The sequence below is a fragment of the Vombatus ursinus genome, unplaced genomic scaffold (genome assembly GCF_900497805.2).
Source record: "Vombatus ursinus unplaced genomic scaffold, bare-nosed wombat genome assembly UNPS02014780.1, whole genome shotgun sequence".
In the NCBI taxonomy this organism is placed as follows: domain Eukaryota; kingdom Metazoa; phylum Chordata; class Mammalia; order Diprotodontia; family Vombatidae; genus Vombatus; species Vombatus ursinus.
In genome coordinates, this window is record NW_020954558.1 from 1634485 (window position 1) to 1652183 (window position 17699).

Sequence of the window (17699 nt, forward strand, 5' to 3'; positions counted from 1 at the left end):
TATCCACGTGAATGTGACTCTTACAGTGATCATACTTCCAGGATCTCTGATTTAATCAATGTGAGTATTCCCTCCACCAATGCAGAAAACAATCCTTTATTCTGCAGAAGATGGCCTTGGTTAGGCCTTCTGCCAAAAATATTCATCACTCCAAAGTCAACTGGTGATTGGCCTCTCCAAACCTACCTAGACTCATCCTGGGACGACAAACAGAGAAAGTGGCCATTCCCATACTTGGTACCCCATTTTATCTAAGGTCCATTCCAACTCTAAATATACAATCCTGTGATTTTGCTTTGCCTTTTCCCTTAATTTCTTAAGCAAAGTTTTTTTTTACTTGATTTTTTTTCTGTAAGATTTTATTTTTAATCCAATTTGATTTTATTTTCAGTTCCAAATTCTCTCCCTTCTACTTCCCCTTCCCCCACTAATTAAGAAAGCAAGCAAAACAAAACCTATTACAAATATGTATAGTTAGGCAAAACAAATTCCCACATTAGCTATGTCCAAAAAAAATATGTTTCCAGCTGCATGTGAGTTCATTGGTTCTCTATTCGGAGGTAGATAGCATGTTTGATCATGAGTCCTTTGGAATTGTGGTTGGTTCCACTGTACTGATCAGAGTTCCTAAGTTTTTCAAAATTGATCATCTTCATAATATCATTGTTATTTTATAAATTGTTCTCCTGGTTCTGTTCCTTAGTAAATTTTTAAAACAAATAATCCTTCATACCTGTCAGATTGGCTAACATGACAAAAGAGGACAATGATAAATGTTGGAGAAGATATGCAAAAATTGGAACACTAATGCATTGTTGATAGAGTTGTAAAATGATCCAGCCATTCTGGAGAGCAATTTGGAACTATGCTCAAAGGGCTATAAAATTGTGCATACTTTTTGACCCAGCAATACTACTCCTAGGTCGTATCCCAAAGAGATCATACAAATGGGAAAAGGACCCACATGTACAAAAATATTTATAGCAGCTCTTTTTGTGGCGGCAAAGAATTGGAAATTGAGGGCATGACCATCAGTTGGGGAATAGTTGAACAAGTTGTGGCATATGAATGTAATGGAATACTATTGTGCTATAAGAAATGATGGGCCGGCGGACTTCAGAAAAACCTGGAAAGACATATATGAACTGATGTAGAGTGAAATGAGTAGAATCAGGAGAACATTGTACACAGTAACAGCCACATTGTGTGATGACTAACTTTGATAGACTTATCTCTTCTTAGCAATGCGAGGATCTAAGAGAACTCCAAAAGACCCATGATAGAAAATGCTATCCACATCCAGAAATAGAACTATGGAGTCTGAATGCAGATCAAAGCATATTATTTGATCTCTTTCTTTTTGTTTTGTTTCTTCTTTCTTGTGGTTCCTCCCATTGGTTCTAATTCTTTTTTTACAACATGACTAATGTGAAAATAGGTTTAATAAGAATGTGTATGTAGAGCCTATATCAAATTTCATGCTGTCTTGGAGTGGGAAGAGGGAAGGGATGGGGAGAAAATTTGGAACTTAAAATCTTATGGAAATGGATGCTGAAAACTAAAAATAAAATAAATTTAAAAATTTAAAAAAAAAACACAAATAATCTTCTATTTTGTCTCAGATAAGATAAAAGTGTTTAACTCTCTGACCAGAGAAGAGAGATGGCTATATATACTAGAAGTTCCAGGTTAGGCTGAAGGTAAATAGAGACAGCAAAGGGAAGAATCCATCTAGGGTAGCAACTTAGGGGTTCAGAGGTAGACGTTATCCCTGACCTCCCAAGGAAATTGCCTTACAAAGACCACTTATCCTCCTGAAAAAAATGTACAAAGACAGCAAATGTGTCAAGGGAGTATTTTAGCCCATTTATCTCTCCTGGTAGTCCATGCTCTACACATCCGAATGAAAGCTATAAATTTCAAAGACAAGGGGGAGATAGTAATCCTAGTCCCTCAACTATCCCTCCCTGTGGGGCTACAAATTGTCATGGAATCATAAAATTTCAAAGTTAGAAAGAAAATAAGAAAATCACCTAATTCAACTCATACCTCAAGAGGAATCTCTTTTGTACCATGCAGCAAGTAGTGATTTAGTCTCCATTGAAAACCTTCAGTGATAGGGAGGTCTTGCTTAGAAAAACCAGGTAAAACCAAAAGAGAATGCCCTTTGGAACAAGAATGGGATGGGAAAAAGGACAGCTCCTAAGAATAGGAGCAAGTGATCTAACCTTCAGGCATAAGAGGAAAGAAAAGGAAGACACACATATGAGGCAATGGTAAGCGTGGGTGTCTATAGCTACAGCTCAAGGCAAGGGCACCACTGTTAAATCACAAGAGAGGAAGTAAAAATACCTTGAGATCCAACATCTCCATAGCCAGAGCTCAGGTCCTCAAAGTTTCTAGCCAATGGGGTAATCATGACTTCTCTTAGGCTAATGATAATATAAATAATTCATATCTATAGCACTTTAATGCTTACAAAGTATGTTTCCCATAACAACCCTCTTAGCTTTTGCTTGTGTTATACAACATATAAATAAGAGATAGCAAGGTACAAAAGCAAAAAACAAAAAACTTTGCTTTGGTGTCAGAAGATCTAAGTTCAAATCTTGGCTTCACTATTAATCAGCTGTGTGACCTTGGGCATGTTACAATCTCTCTGGACCACAGTTTCCTCATCTGTAGAATAAAAGGGTTAGATTAAATGATCTCAAAGTGATCTTTGAGCTCTAATTAATGATCCTATCATCCCTATTTTACAAATAAAGAAAATGAAGCTCAGAGACCTTAAGCTACTTGCCTATTATCACACAGCTAGTGAACATCAGATTCAAAACTTGAACTCAGGTCCCTGGGGCTCAGAACTTTTACCATTATACCATACTGCCCTTCCAACCTTCCATCACCAAGGATCCTACCCAGGGAAACAGCAAGGTGGGGCATTTCTATGTCTAGAAACAATAGCAGAATTAACTGAATGCAGGAGAGTTGTTTATTCAAAAGGAACAGCATTCAACTCTTGTGTCCCAGGCCCTTCTATTTTTAGACTTGCCTCCTCAAAATGCCAGGGTAAGAAAGCAGGTGGGTAAGTGGACTGCCAAGTTCTTATATGCAGTACTCTTCCCCCCAGGTGGCTGGAGATGAGCGGGCAGGGCACTAACTTTGCCAGTGCCTTCCTGCTACCACACATTCCTACGTGGTTTTCTTTGGTGTTCTGCAATTCCTGCCAGAAGAAACTCAGGAGACTCTAAGACTGTATGGACCCAATGACTCAGCTGAAGTATTTGGGGGGGGGGGGGGGAAGGGCCCTGTGTCTCCAGGGCTAGCACGGCCCAAGAGATCATCTAGTCTATTCTCCTTCTGATGTATGAATCCCCTCTATAGTATTACCAACAAGTATCCATCCAGGCTCTACTAGAACACCTCCAGAGATAGAGAACACACTGTCTACTTGGGAAGCTCTATGCTAGGAAATTGTATCTTATATTGAGTCAAAGTCTGTCTCCTTGTAATGCCAACCCTTGATCCTCATTCTGCTTTCTGAGGACAAGAAGAACACAGAATTGTGGCATCTCATATTTGGAAGGGACTTCAAAGGTCAATTAGTCTAACTCATGTAGGAACAAGAATCCCTTCTACCACCCATCAGAAATGATCATCCATCCTATGCTTCAAGATTTACACTGTTGAGGGAGTCTGAACAGGCAAATGAAAAAGTCAGGACACCAGTAATATTCGCATCACTACTACTGGCTAGAGAGAGACGCTTCGGAAGAAAAAGGAAGATCTAAGAAGTGAATAGTATATCTCACCAACAAGAGGCTATCAGAGAATGGAATTTAGATATTTAGGCCAAAAGAGCAGGCTCTTGGACAAGAAAAGAGCACACTAATTAGGCCCAGAAAGAATGTTTGCCTGAGGAACAAGTCTGTTCTTTCTGCCCTATAACAGCCTTTCAAATATCTGAACACAGTGATCAATTTTCTCCTGAGTTTTCTATCATTTGGGTATTTATTAAATATTTACTATTTGCCCAGCTCTATGCTCAGTACTGAATCATAGAATTGAAAGGACCATTGAGGCTGTCTAGCCCAAGAATCTCTTCTATAACATCCCTAACAAGTGGCCATTCATCCTTCACTTTGAAAATATCCAGTGAGAGGAATCTAATGCCTCCTAAATCAGACTATTTCATTTTTAAAATCTGCTTCCCACCAAATTCTACCCATAGTTCTGCCCTCTGGGGCCAAGAAAATAAGTCTACTCTTTCTTCCACATGACTACCATTCTAATAATTTAAGATAATTATCATGTACCCCTTAAGTCTTCTCTTCTGAAGACTAAATATCCACAGTTTCTTCAAATGAAGCATGTACATTAACTTTATAATCCTTTATCACTCATCATTTCCCTCTTCCAACCTATCCTTCTTCCTAACTTCTCTATTTCTGTCAAGGACACCACCATCCTACCAAGTCACCCAACTTCAAGACCTCACTTTCATTTTTGACTCCTCACTCTCACCCCATATGTCTAGTCAGTTGGCACCTTGTCAGTTCTACCCCCAGAATGTCTCTCACAGACATTCCATTTTCTCCATTTATGTCTAGGCAGGATTATGACAATAGCTTCCAAATTGGTCTTCCTGTCTCAGATCTCTCCCCGTCTCTGATCCGTCCTCCACACAGTTATCAAAGTGACATTCCTAAAGCAAGGGCTCTTTCATTTTTGTCTTTGTATCACCATTGCTTAACCCAGTGCTTTGTGCTTGCTCAAGAGAATAGAACTAGAAGCAATAGGTAGAAGATACTCAGAAGCAAATTTAAGAAAAAAATAATACCAATTAGAGCTATCCAAAAATGGAATGAGTCACCCCAGATGTGGCAGACTCCTTTCTAGGTCTTCAATCAAAGCTGGGTGATCACTTGTCAAATATGTCACAGTAAAGATTGGCTAGATGACCACCAAGGTCCCTTCTTACTGTGCAGAAAGCAGTACTATATTCTGGTCACCAATGCTCTCCTAATATGGCTACATTAACTTTCTAATTGCTACAATCAATATTTTCAATGTATTTTGAGCTTGCGATCCATTAAGCTCCTAATTTCTCGTCAAATTGCTGTCTAGCTACACCTATCTTATTTTGTACTTTTGAAGTGTAAAATTATGAAAAGGGAAAAAATAGCATTTCCCTTCAAGGAGCTTACGATCAACTTGGGGAGATAAGACTCGACCATGCAAAACAATAAGAATATTTAAATGCTGACCATGTGATTCAGACTTTAAATGTAATATGAATTCAAAGGAAAGAGAGAACTATGAAGACTGGGGTGGAGAGAGGAAATGTCCTGGAGAAAGTAGAACCTAAGCTGGACCCTCCAGGACAGAAAAGATTTGGGAACATGAATAGGAAGACAGAAGACATTCCTGGCACAGGGAAACTGTGTGATGGCCCTTTGCTTCTTGCCTTGGACCAAATTCTTGCCCTGATCTTCAGATCTCAGTCCCTGAACCTGCCTAACTACTTGTACAACCTACAGCAGACTCTGTTGTGTATGGCAAAGACAAATGGAAATGAAGCCATTGGATCTGGGTTCAAATCTTATCTCTGCTACTTTCTATCCTGGATAAAGTACAGAAGTTCATACTTCCTTCATGTTTAAAATAAAAAGACCAGACTAAATGATTCTTAATACCCTTACCAGGGCATTTAGGTGGCACAGTGGATAGAGTACTGGACCTAGAGTCAGGAAGACTCTTTTTCCTGAATTCAAATCTGGCCTCAGACACTTACCAGTTGTGAGACCCTGGGCAAGTCACTTGACCCTGTTTGTATCAGTTTCTTCATCATTAAAATGAGCTGGAGAAGGAAATGGCAAACCACTCCAATATCTTTGCAAAGAATACCCCAAATAGGGTCATAAAAAGTCAGACACAAATGAAATGACTGAATGTGAAATCAATACCCTTTCCAGATCTGAATCCTATGATGCTTCAACTCCTATCTTGACCTTGTCAAGATAGGGAGCCTGGGAAGTGCCAGTTTTAGAGGCAGCTAAAAGACAAGCTGTCAAGGAGGTTCTTCAGTTACAAGGCCCTCTCTTCTACAACTTTCCCTCAAGACTTTCCTAGCTTAAAGCAAAGAGTAGATGATCATCAAGCTCAGACCAAGTCAATGGAGTCACCTCTTCTAAGACCAGGCTATCTGGTAGGCCAATCTCCATGCCTCTCAGAGTTTGGTAGCAGTTGATTGCCAAGTCTCAAAAATGAATCCATCTGTATAAGAAGCGAATCAAGTATCATAGAGCTCAGAGAAAGAAAAGAGTGCAAAGTTTATTCCCTTAGGACACTTGTCATGAACAGCTAAAGCAAGTGGCAACTTATTACACTAGCATTTTTGTCAGGACATTTAAGGAAGCCAGATAATTAAAAAAGAGGGTCAACTCTTTATTGGATTAAATCCTCCTGCCCTTGGTGGTAAGACGACATGGGGTAAGAGTTCATTAAGAGAAAATGGTTGGTTTGGGAGGTTGGCACCCTTATTGTTTGGTCCTGGGCCTCTTGCTCTCATAGTTATTATTGTCAGGGAGAAGAGGAGAGAAAAGAGACTAGGGGAAAGATGTCCATGGGCATCTACATTGGTTTGGAGTGAGGCTCATGCTGTTCTTGAACCAAAAGACAAACATGCACCAGACTTAGAGAACCAATGACAAGTAAGCTGTGGTCAGTTCCAGCCCAGTATTGTTTACCTGAATTGTATCAACTAAGTTTGCTCCCAATTTCTCCTCAATAGACAAGGTACTGGGCATGTGTAATAAAGACAGTCCATTCAATCCCCAAAATTCCCCAAAAAAGTCCTGGAAAAGATGGTGTTATTGTTGCCATTTTACAGATAAGGAAACAAAAGTCCAGAGAAGGGAACTGACTTATCAAAACAACACAGCTTGGCTTGTTGCTATGCTATCCATGGCTCAGACAGAGACACATACACACATCCCTTTCCTACAAAGTATTCTTGCAACTGGAACTAGTCCCTGCCACCAAGGAGTTTCTATTCCCTGAATAAGTCATGAAAGATTCACAGATGCATAAGAAAGGAAGGAGAAACAAGAGCCCTGGAACAATCTGCTCCGTGGGCGAGGATCTCCCCTTCTGTCAGAACAAGCAACTTTCTGGGTTTTCCTAGAAACCCATGGGACCATCTGTGGAAATGGCTTCCTTGTCCTCTGTATCTGGCAAAGGCACTGGAGCAGATTGGGAGTTGTGCCCAACTTCTACTGATGGAGAGAAGGAGTAGTCTGCCTGGTGTCCTACCTAAGCTTCATGATAGGCTGGTTTGACAGCATTTCTACACAATACTGCTCCTTTCAGCACACCCAAGAACGTCACCAATGGGCTCTGTTCTGAAGGCTGGCTGCCAATTATCACCCCAAGGCCCCATAAGGAGTCCAGGACTGTAGAAGAGAAAACTAGCACTTCTTCTCTGACTCCACTACAGTTCAATGGGACATGAAAACTCTGTCCTCGCTATATTTATGGGAATGGGGCTGATCCTTAAACAAAAAATCTGGTTACATACTGTGTGGTATTTAGTTGAAAAAAATATTTTTTAAGCACCTACGTGTAGAGTCCTGTGATAATAGACCCACCTCACAGGGCTTTTAAGGGGATGAAATGAGATCACATCTGTAAATGGTTTAGAAAACTTAGATCAGCTAATTATTATTATTATTACCCAGCACTTAGAAAAGGCATAAAATTGAGGTAAGATGGATCCCTGTTCTTGTGGACCTTAAAATCTAATAATTGGCAATAATAGTTTACATTTATCATATTGCACTTTATATATACTATCTTGTTTGATTTTCCCAACAAGCTTATATGGTAAGTTATGCTCATTTTAAACATGTTGAACATGTTTAAACATGTTGAAGACCAAGCTCTAGGAGATTAAGGCCCAGGGTCACACAACTAGTAATTGGCAGAGCAAAAAAATCTATCTCCAGGTCTTCTAACTCCAAAAACAGGATTCTTTTCAAAACACTACAACTGCAATAGTTGAATGAATGAAAGGAAGGAAGCTATTTGGTCTCCCAAACTACCTACCACACAAAAAGATCCAGAGCCTCAGAAGATTTTAAAAAGGAGAGGAAAAGACTTATACAAATTGATGCAAAGTGAAATGAGCAGAACCAGGAAAACACTGTACACGGTATCAGTGACACTGAGTCACGTAAATGACTCAGCTCTTCTCAGCAACACAATGTACAACACAAGTACAAAGGACTCACCAAGGAAAATGCTATGCACAACCAGATAAAGAACTGATAGACTCTCAATGCAGATCAATGCATATTTTTTTCACTTACTTTATTCCTTTCCATGTTTTTTTTCCTTTTGATCTGTTTCTTCTTTCACAACATGACTAATGTGAAATATGTTTTACATGATAGCACATGTATAACCTATATCAAATTGCCTACCTTTTTGGAAAAGGGGAGAGGAGAAGAGGGAGAAAGAAAAATTTGGAACTCAAAATCTTGTAAAAAATGAATGCTAAAAATCATCTTGACATGTAAATGGGGGAAAAAATAAAATACTATTTAAAAAAATAAAAAAGGGAGGAGGTGGTATATGGAGGACACTGTCTACCATTCTCTCCTGGAAGCAGTATACTTGTTTCACTTGTTAATTTAACAGAGATTGGTAACCAGAATTTGGTTTCCAAGGCCTATGTTTTCTCTTCAAAACTCTAAAGTTTCAAAAGATTATAAGAGTTTCCCTATACCAATAACAATTACAATCCCTCCAGACATATATTAGTCAAAAAATTTAATCATCTAGTGGCCAACCTCCTGGTGAGCAGTCTCTCTGCTCTTAGCTAGTCTGGTTTTCTAATGACAGACACATATTCAAAACTTGATAGGACCTGCCAGAGTCTCTGCTCCATGGGTACAATCTTTGGGAACCCAGGTTACCTTCACACAGTAATGAGGCATCAGGACTTTAATGGAATACAACAGGCTCATTTTAACAAAATTCAATGACATACTTAAAGTAACTAGAGGTTATAGGGTCAGCAGTGTTGATGTTCTTTGTTTTGACAGTAAGAGAAAGTTGGGTTATGAAACAGCTCCCAGGTCACCCCTAGAGCAAGTCAGATAACTATCAATAATACCAACCAGTTTTATTTTGTTGCTTTCTTCTCCCTCTACCTCCAAGGAGGATTCAAGGAATGGAAAGTTGTTGCTCAGAGTCTAAAAAAGACATTGTCTAAACACATCCCATAGATTCATGGGAAGATGCACTGAACTGCAAAAACTAATCCAAAGACTTGAACTTCTTTCATATCATAGCCCTCCATGTCCCAAACTGGTCTCTCCTCAGTACTCTAAAACATGCCAAGAGCTCTCCCACCACCATGTCTTTACTTGTACTCTTTCCTTTGCCTAGAATGTCCTCTTTTCCCTTTTTCACCTGTTGAATTCTTTGCATTCCTTTAAAACCAAATTTAAAAACCACCTCCTCTGGGAAGCCTTCCAAGGTCCCTCCACCCTTTTTAGTAATTACCTTCCCTTTCAAGTCTCACATAACACCTCTCTGTGCCTCTCTGATAAATTTATCACATAAATTTTAGGTATACTTTTCTCTTGTAGGTCTTACACTCCTACTATATTGGTAACTCCATAAAGGCACATTAAGAGTCCTACTAAAACTTTTTATCTCACTGGTTACCAAGCACAGTGCTCTGCACACAAGTAGACACTTGTGGAATGAAAGAAAAAAAGAGAATGAATTTAAAAGGAGAGGTTGGCAGCCTATGGTATGTAGGTCGAAGGTAGTATACAAGATGATTTTTTTTGCAGTTAAGATTGTGGAAATAGGTGTATGTGGCTATATGGTTGGGCAGGGAAAACTTTTTTTGCTTTTGTTTTTTTGTTTGAAATTTGTCACCTCCCTCCTCCTCCAAGTTGTCCACTCCCATCCTGACTCCCTGAATAGTCAGGAGCCTAAGGCCCAGGGCAACTTCTGCCAAAAAGTTCCCAAGTCCCTCCACCCTCGTTACAGGGGAGATCTGCTACCACCCCCACCCTCACCCCCATAAGGGGGTACAGGAAGGCGTGGCATGCCACTTCACAAAAGTATTCAACCCCTGGGATAACCTCTCAGGGCTCCACCTCTCCAAGGATTACAGGGTAAATTCCCAAAGATGGCGACTCTTATGGAAGCTGCTCACTGTTGACAAGAAGGATCCTGGGGCCTCCTTTGGAAGTGACATGGTAACTGCACTGAGTGAATCCTGAGAAGGGAGAAAGAAGGCCCATGTAGACTGTGCTACTCCTGATCTTTAAGATAAAAACCTAGAAAGGATCTACCACAAGGAAGCCTGGGATTTGCCAATGATTCTCTTCCCAAAGGGCTTTGAGTTTCCTCAGTAACTTGCCAACTGAAGATCTCCAGGGGATCTGCATCATGGCAGATTTAAGTACAACTTGTAGGTGGCTCTGGCATTTCCCACAGGAAAACTATTTTCTCCTCCCCAGGAAGAATGCCCTGAGGTCTCTGAATTGGTGCTTTCCAGTGTCTTTTCTTATACTGTCCCACATTAGGCAAAACCATCCTGAAGCCAGTTCACTGTGTGAGAGTCTGAGAGTCTCTAATTATGACCTACTGTTATAAGGACCCACAGTTCACATTATCTTTATGTCTAATGATGAGTAGCACTATGATTCCCAGGACTTCTTTCTAACCATGATGCTCTATAAGTCATCATAAAGAAGGGGAATAATAATATAGCCCATATTTCTTTAGAGCTTTATGGTTTACCAAGGATTTGCCTCACAACAACCCTGTGAGGTAGGAGATGATCATTTATATTTTACAGAGGAGAAAACTGGTTCAGAAAATAAAATCTAAGGTCAATGGTTCATGGTCACATAGCTAGTTAGCAGCAGAATCAGGACTTATACCTAGTTCTTCTATTTCAAGACCAAGTGCTCTTTCTCCTAAACCAGGAGTTCTTAACCTGGGATTCATGAACATTTTTTCAAAAATATTTTGATAGATGCATTTCAATAATTTTGTAATCTTACATATTTTGTTTTGTGCACTTAAAGACATTCTGTGAAAGGGTCCATAGGCTTCACTAGATTGCCAAAAGGGTACATGACACAAAAAAAAAGGTTAAGAATTTCTTTGCTAACCCATGATGCTTCATGAAGAATCCAAAACACTGGGTAAACTCAGAGGGTTGACTTGGGCTCAGAATACATCATCTAGTTTTTCTTGGTGCGAGGTGTGCTCAAGCACTACAAGAAACTTTTCCTGACTGTCTCCCCAACCCCCAACACACGCACAACTGTTAGGACAACCACTAACCTGAAATTCCTTGGGATTTACTTTTTATAATTTTCTATCTGCTTTTGTGTGTACATATTGTTCATCTCATTACTCCCCCTTTCCCCAAATGTGTAAACTCCTTGTGGGCAGGAACTATTTCATTTTTGTCTTTGGGTCCCTAATGCCTAGAAGAGCACCTGATACACAGTAAGCACTTAATACTTCTTAATTTATTGAATGAGTGATTGAAAACTGATCTTCCATCATACTTAGGAAGATTCTAAGTAATTTTATATGTATGTGCATATACTAATAGATGAGATATTGGGGAAAGTGAGGGATGCCCTAGGTCCATATCTATTAATGACAGGGTTAACGACAGGGAAAGCTTCCTTTATTAAACCCTCAGGGATCACATTCTGGACAATCTTGGGACAACTGTAGAATTGAAGCATCAATGGCATGATCACAATGGTTAAGAAAGGCAGCTCCATTACAGGAGGAAGCTGGCTTCTGACTGGGAGGAAAGGATTGCTGTGTAAGGGCAGCAGAGCAATTAACTGAGAATTGTTTGTGTCTATGCTCTGCGTCTCTATTTGTCTATGTGTATGCTGGGGATCTATTGCTGCAGAACACCAGGGAAGTAGACATTCCCTTTACTACTTCTATCCTATATTCCTCTGGCACACAATTTTTGCCTCTATGCATATTCATTGGCATGATAAGGATCTATCCCAGATGGGAGGGATGAGTCTGCTGCAATACAAATTCTCTGAGGAGGCCACACGCATACTCCTAAAAGCCCCCCCTCACAACAAAATCAACCAGCAAGTCTGAACTGAGCACCTTGAATGGTAAAGCTGGGACAGAACTGAAAGATAATCTAATCTACCTCCCTGCTAACCCCTTAATTTTACAAACACTCAAAATGAGGCTCATAGAGGAAAAGAGGTTTGCTCAATGTTACCACAAGTCAGTTGAACAATTCCAAATTCAAACCTAGATCTTCTTAATGTATGCAAAGCCCTTTATATACCACACTTTCTATTATGTGCTCATTTCAATAGTTGGTACCATGAGCAATGCAAATATATAAATCAGAGATAAAGGGACCTTAAATATGAACTAGTCCAAACCCTCATATTATAAGAGGCCTTTCCTAATTTCCCCAATTATCAGCATTCTCCCTCTAAAAATTACTTTAAACTTATTTTGTAAATATTTTGAATTTGCTCATCTGTGTACATGTTGCTTATTTCCATTAGAATGTAACCTCCTTGAAGGCAGGGGTTGTTTGTTTTGGTTACTATATCACTAACACCTACAACAGTAGCTGGCACATTTTTTTTTATTGGACCTGTGATTTTGTCAGTATAGTGAGGTCTGAGGGAAGAACTTCCTCTGCCAATGCAGCTGTGTACCTTCTAGGCAACTGCTGGATTTAGAAAAGTTGCCTGGGGGAACTGAGGGTTAAATGGTTTTCCCAGGATCACAAAGACATTATGTGTCAGAGCCAAAACTTGAACCCAGGTCTTCCTGAGTCAAAGGCCTATTATCTATCCATTATACCAGGCTACTCAGCACAATTAGGCATTTAATAAATTTGTTGAATGAAGAAACTGAAGTGGGAGAGGGGAAGTGACTTGCACTTAGGTAGTAAATAGTAGAGCTAGGAATTGAACCCAGGTCCTCTGACTCCAAATTTAGTGTTCTTAATATTGCACTATGAGTCCCTGTACTTGAGGATCTTACAGTCTATTTGGGGAGACAAGAATTACAAACACAAAGAACAAGTCATACAAAATGCAAGATAGAATATAACTATTAAAAAATACAGTACACAATATATGCCATAAAAGTTCAAAGGAAGGGAAGAACTTGGTTCTCTACCTGTACCTGAACAAGACAAATAGTCCCTGTCATCAGCTACTTGAAGGATTGTCAAATGGGACAAAGAATTAGGTTTATTCTGCTTGACCCCAGGCAGTGAAATGAGAAGGAATGGGCAAAAAAGTTACAGGAAAGCAGATTTCAGCTCAAAATAAGAAGGAACTTTCAAACAATCAGACCTGAAGTGGAAAAGAGTGCCTTAAGCATTAGCGATTTTCTTTTCACAGCGTTTTCAATCTGAGACTAAAGTTCCCACTTTTAGGGAAAGAGAGAATTCATGCTTCAGGAATAGATTAGAATAGATGTTCCTTGAGGGTCCTTACAGTTCTAGATTCTATCATAAGGAAGAAGCCGAAAAAGAAATTAAAACAAAGCAAAATTATAAAGAACAAATGGACTCAAAAAAATCTAATGTCTGGGGGTCACTGAGCCACTGAATTCCTCCAAAAATGGTTAAAACAAAGTAAAGTTTGGTGCCTAACAAGGTAAGCCCCAGTTATTCTGGAACTGTCCCATGTACTTTATTCCTTTCATGAGGCAAGATAAATGAGATATCACCCACCAACCATGTGGTATTCTCTGAAGCTGAACCCAAGGTCTAGGGGATAGTCTTCTGTACGTATAGGAATCTTGGCTCTTATGATTTCCATCAAACTACAGGCTCCCAACACTATGAAGTATCTCCCCATTAACCTCCTGAGGCCTCTTGAGCTCAGAAACTGAGTTTCTACCAGAGGTAAAGCCCATTTAGTCTGTGGACCTGCCCTCATTTGTTTCAACTGGCAAGAAGGAAACACAATTTTGCCATCAGCCACAATGAATCAAGCTTCCTGTCTCAAAAGCCAAAGGTTCTTGCTCATTACATAAAATATAGACAGCAAGTCTTGGGAGCCACAAAGAAGCCGGCAGTAGGGGGTGGGGAATAGGGAGGCAGAGAGGTTGGGGCCATGGAGAGATAGACATTGCTGAAAAAGAACAGCTCACAGCAGGTGCAGGCAAGAGAAGGGTGGCAGCTTTTGCATGATTTTGAACAGTCTGTGCTGACAAGCTTTTTTGTTGTGGTAACATTCTTCTAAAGAGAACATTTTCTTCCTCCCTTCACTGACATCAAGATGCAGCACAAAGTGGAAAAAAGAGGAGGGGACAGTAAAAACATCTAAAAAAGTCACAGCCCCACACAGACACTTGTAACCACTTCCTGCCCCAGCCATTGTGTTATCTGTTCAAGCAGCTCACTTACAGTCCTGGCTTTGACACCAGCTGTGCAGGCTTGGACACCTTACTTTACCTCACTGAATCTCAATTTGTTCACCTGTCAAACAGGGATAATTAAAGTTGTACTGCCTACTTTACAGGACAGGTGTGATGAAAGTGTTTTGTAAACACACTAAAGCACAGTGCCTGGCAAACAGGAAGTATTATGTCAATGTTAGCTATTATCATTATCATTATTATTATTATTATTATTATTACAAATCATAAACTACTATAGGAACATTATCATTATTGGGCACATCCTGTATACAGAGCACTGCTCTGTTGGCAGCTGGAGCTCAGAGGTCAGCTATAAGTTTGGGAGTCAGCTTCACAGAGGTGGTGGTTGAAGCCCTTGGAATGAATGATAGGTAATCAAGAGGAGTTTTATACAGAGAGAGAGAAAGTGACCAAAGGATTGAACCTATATTAAAAGCATCAAAAAAGAATAAGAAGAGTCTGCACAAAAAAAAAAAAGAAGAAAAACCAAGAGGTAGGAAGAGAACCAGGAAAGTACAATGTCTCAGAAGCTGTGGGAAGCCAGAGTATACAGTAAGAGTTAATAAGCATTGTCTAATGCTACGGAGAAGTCACCAACAAGATAGCCCAGCTCCTAAGAAAAAGGCCATGTGGCATGCCTTGTGCCACCTGAAACAAGGTGCCACCTCTCTGCAATAAGCAATCCATTTGTTTAACTTAAATCTGACTTTCAAGGGCCACTGATGCTTGAAAATGCAAAGTAAACATCACAAATGCTTTCCTTATATTGCTCCCCAACTCAGGAGTCCTTAAAGACTTCCTAACACTTATTACAAGTTTTCAAAATTTTCAGAGCTTCAAGACCTCCTATGATGTTGTCCTACTCAAGGACCAGGTAGACAGATTCCCCAAATCCATCACCTAAAATTCCTCAATACATTCCTGTCTCTCGAACCAGAACAGCCTGTACTGGTGTAGTTAAGTTTTTTGAAACCAAGTATAGGAATTTACATTTTTCTTACTCTATTTCATCTCATTAGATTTGACCCATGGTTCTAACATGTCTAGGTCTTTTGGTAGCCTATTTAAGCTAGATCACGTACAGCCTGACATGATTATTTGTTTCAGGTGTGCCTCTTTCCATCAACTCCTTAATTAAGGGCAGGGACCATGTCTTCTTGTTTGGGCTCCTCTGACAACCAAAGGACATGCTTAGACAGCTGCTCATGATATTCTTGTTGCCTAAACAATTTAATCATTTGTTGGGCTTTCTCCTCCATTCCTAGCCCAGGCAAAACCCTTTAGAAGTTTTTGTGGGTGCCTCAGGCCCCAGAACCCTGACTCCTGGCCAAAACCAGATTAGGCTCCCCACTTGACTCTGGCTAGCTGGCCTCCCACTACGCACAGATAGGACTTCCATAATGTAGCCCATCATGGCCTGTAGGAATGAGCCACTGGATAATCTGGGCTTTACGGCGTATTTCCAGTCTTCCTCACTAAAAAGGTAGCACCTCAGATTTGCAGAGCTGTGATGAAACAGGTACTCTACCACATTTTTGGTGTGATTATAGATTGGTGCAAACAAATGCATTGGTGCAATATGGCAATGGGTAATGAGCCCAAAGTTGATCATACATCTTGTGACCTCAAAATTCCCTTAATAGGATTTTATCTCAAAAACGTAATAAAAAGGAGGGTAGCGGAAGGGAGAAGGTCTATCTGTACTCTGTAATAAAAAAAAAATTATGAACAACATATACTCCCAACAGTTAGAAAACTGCCAAATAAATTATAGTATGTTAATGTAATAGAATACTATGATGCTATACTTAAAAAAGACAAGAAGCATACCAGGAAATGTGGAAAGATCTACATGAAGTGTTACAAAGTGAAATCAGTAGATCAGAACTATATTCACACCAACCACAACTAGGAGAGGAAGAGGAAGAGGAGGAAGAAAGGCAATAAAGGAAAATAAGAAAAAGGAAGGAGGGAAGAAGCCAGGAATACCAGAACATCACATACAACAGGAAGGAGACACAGAACAAAAGCATTTTCTTTGTTTGTTTGTTCATTCATTTAGTTCTACCTTGTTAAGCTCGATGTGTTTTATGTAAGATTGTGTCCCTTATTTTGCATATTTGCTTATATGTTTTAGTTGATCGCTATCAAGTTTATAATAAAATAAACATTTTTCTGAAGACCTCCAGTGATGGTAGATGACTACTCCCTATAGATTGTTCTGATAAGTCTTTCCTTATGTTGAGGCAGAATCTGCCCTCCTGAGTCAGCAGAGAATAGGAGAGAAAGCATCAGATTTGGAGTCAGAAGATCATGAAATTGTAAATTGCATCAGGTCAAGAATACCTAAATTTTATATCTCCCCCAGCTCTGTATACAAAAGATATTTAGTAAATATTTGTTGAATAAATACATTAATAAATGATTCAGTTTAAATTCTAGCTCTGCTATATCTATATAACCTTGAACAAGTCACTTCCTTATGGGAAAGTCTAGTACAGTGGAAAGTGTGCCAGATTTGCAGTCAGAGGACCAGGGTTCAAATCTCATCTGTCACTTACTACCTACTTAGGCAAGTTCTTTAACAGAGCTCTCTAGGCCTCGTGGGTTTCCTTATCTGTAAAATGAAGGGATTGGATTAAACAACATCTAAGGTCCATTCTTCATCATTCTTAATCTTATTGGGCTAGGATCCATTTCCTTGCCTCCACCCTCCTAGTTCTTCCCTTTGGAGCCACACAGAACAAGTCTGTTTCTTGTGCTCTCAGTACAGCCATTCAGACACTGAAAGTTATCCCATCATATCCCATTCTCCAAGTCTTCCTCCAGGTCATTCAAGGGTTTCTCAAATTTTCACACGTTCAGTTCATGAGTCAGTCTCAGGTTACAATCTCTTCATTTTGACCAGGGAATGGAAATGTAATAACAGGAACCCAGTACTCTGTGCCCTATCCTCTGATTGCTCACTCGTGTATGGGCTTAAATCCTCATGCAGATCAGAACTTTATGTTAATATGGGAGTAAATATGGCAGAAACAGCATTAAAGAAATTATCTGCAGGAAGATTTTTTTTTCTTCCTTTAAACTCTCAGAATTCTGCCTTATAGGCTATGCTATTCATTTGGCATTTAACAAATTCATATTACATAATCCCTTAATTTTTCAAATGTGAGATTTTTGTCTCTCTGATGAAACAATAAGGTCTTATCAAATCT

At 39.6% G+C, this 17699-nt stretch overlaps 1 protein-coding gene across 2 annotated transcripts in view; it reads right to left on the bottom strand.

Annotated features, from left to right (window-relative positions):
• Nucleotides 1-17699, bottom strand: part of STIM1 (stromal interaction molecule 1) — a 250687-nt gene that overhangs the window by 114802 nt on the left and 118186 nt on the right. The window lies entirely within an intron of this gene.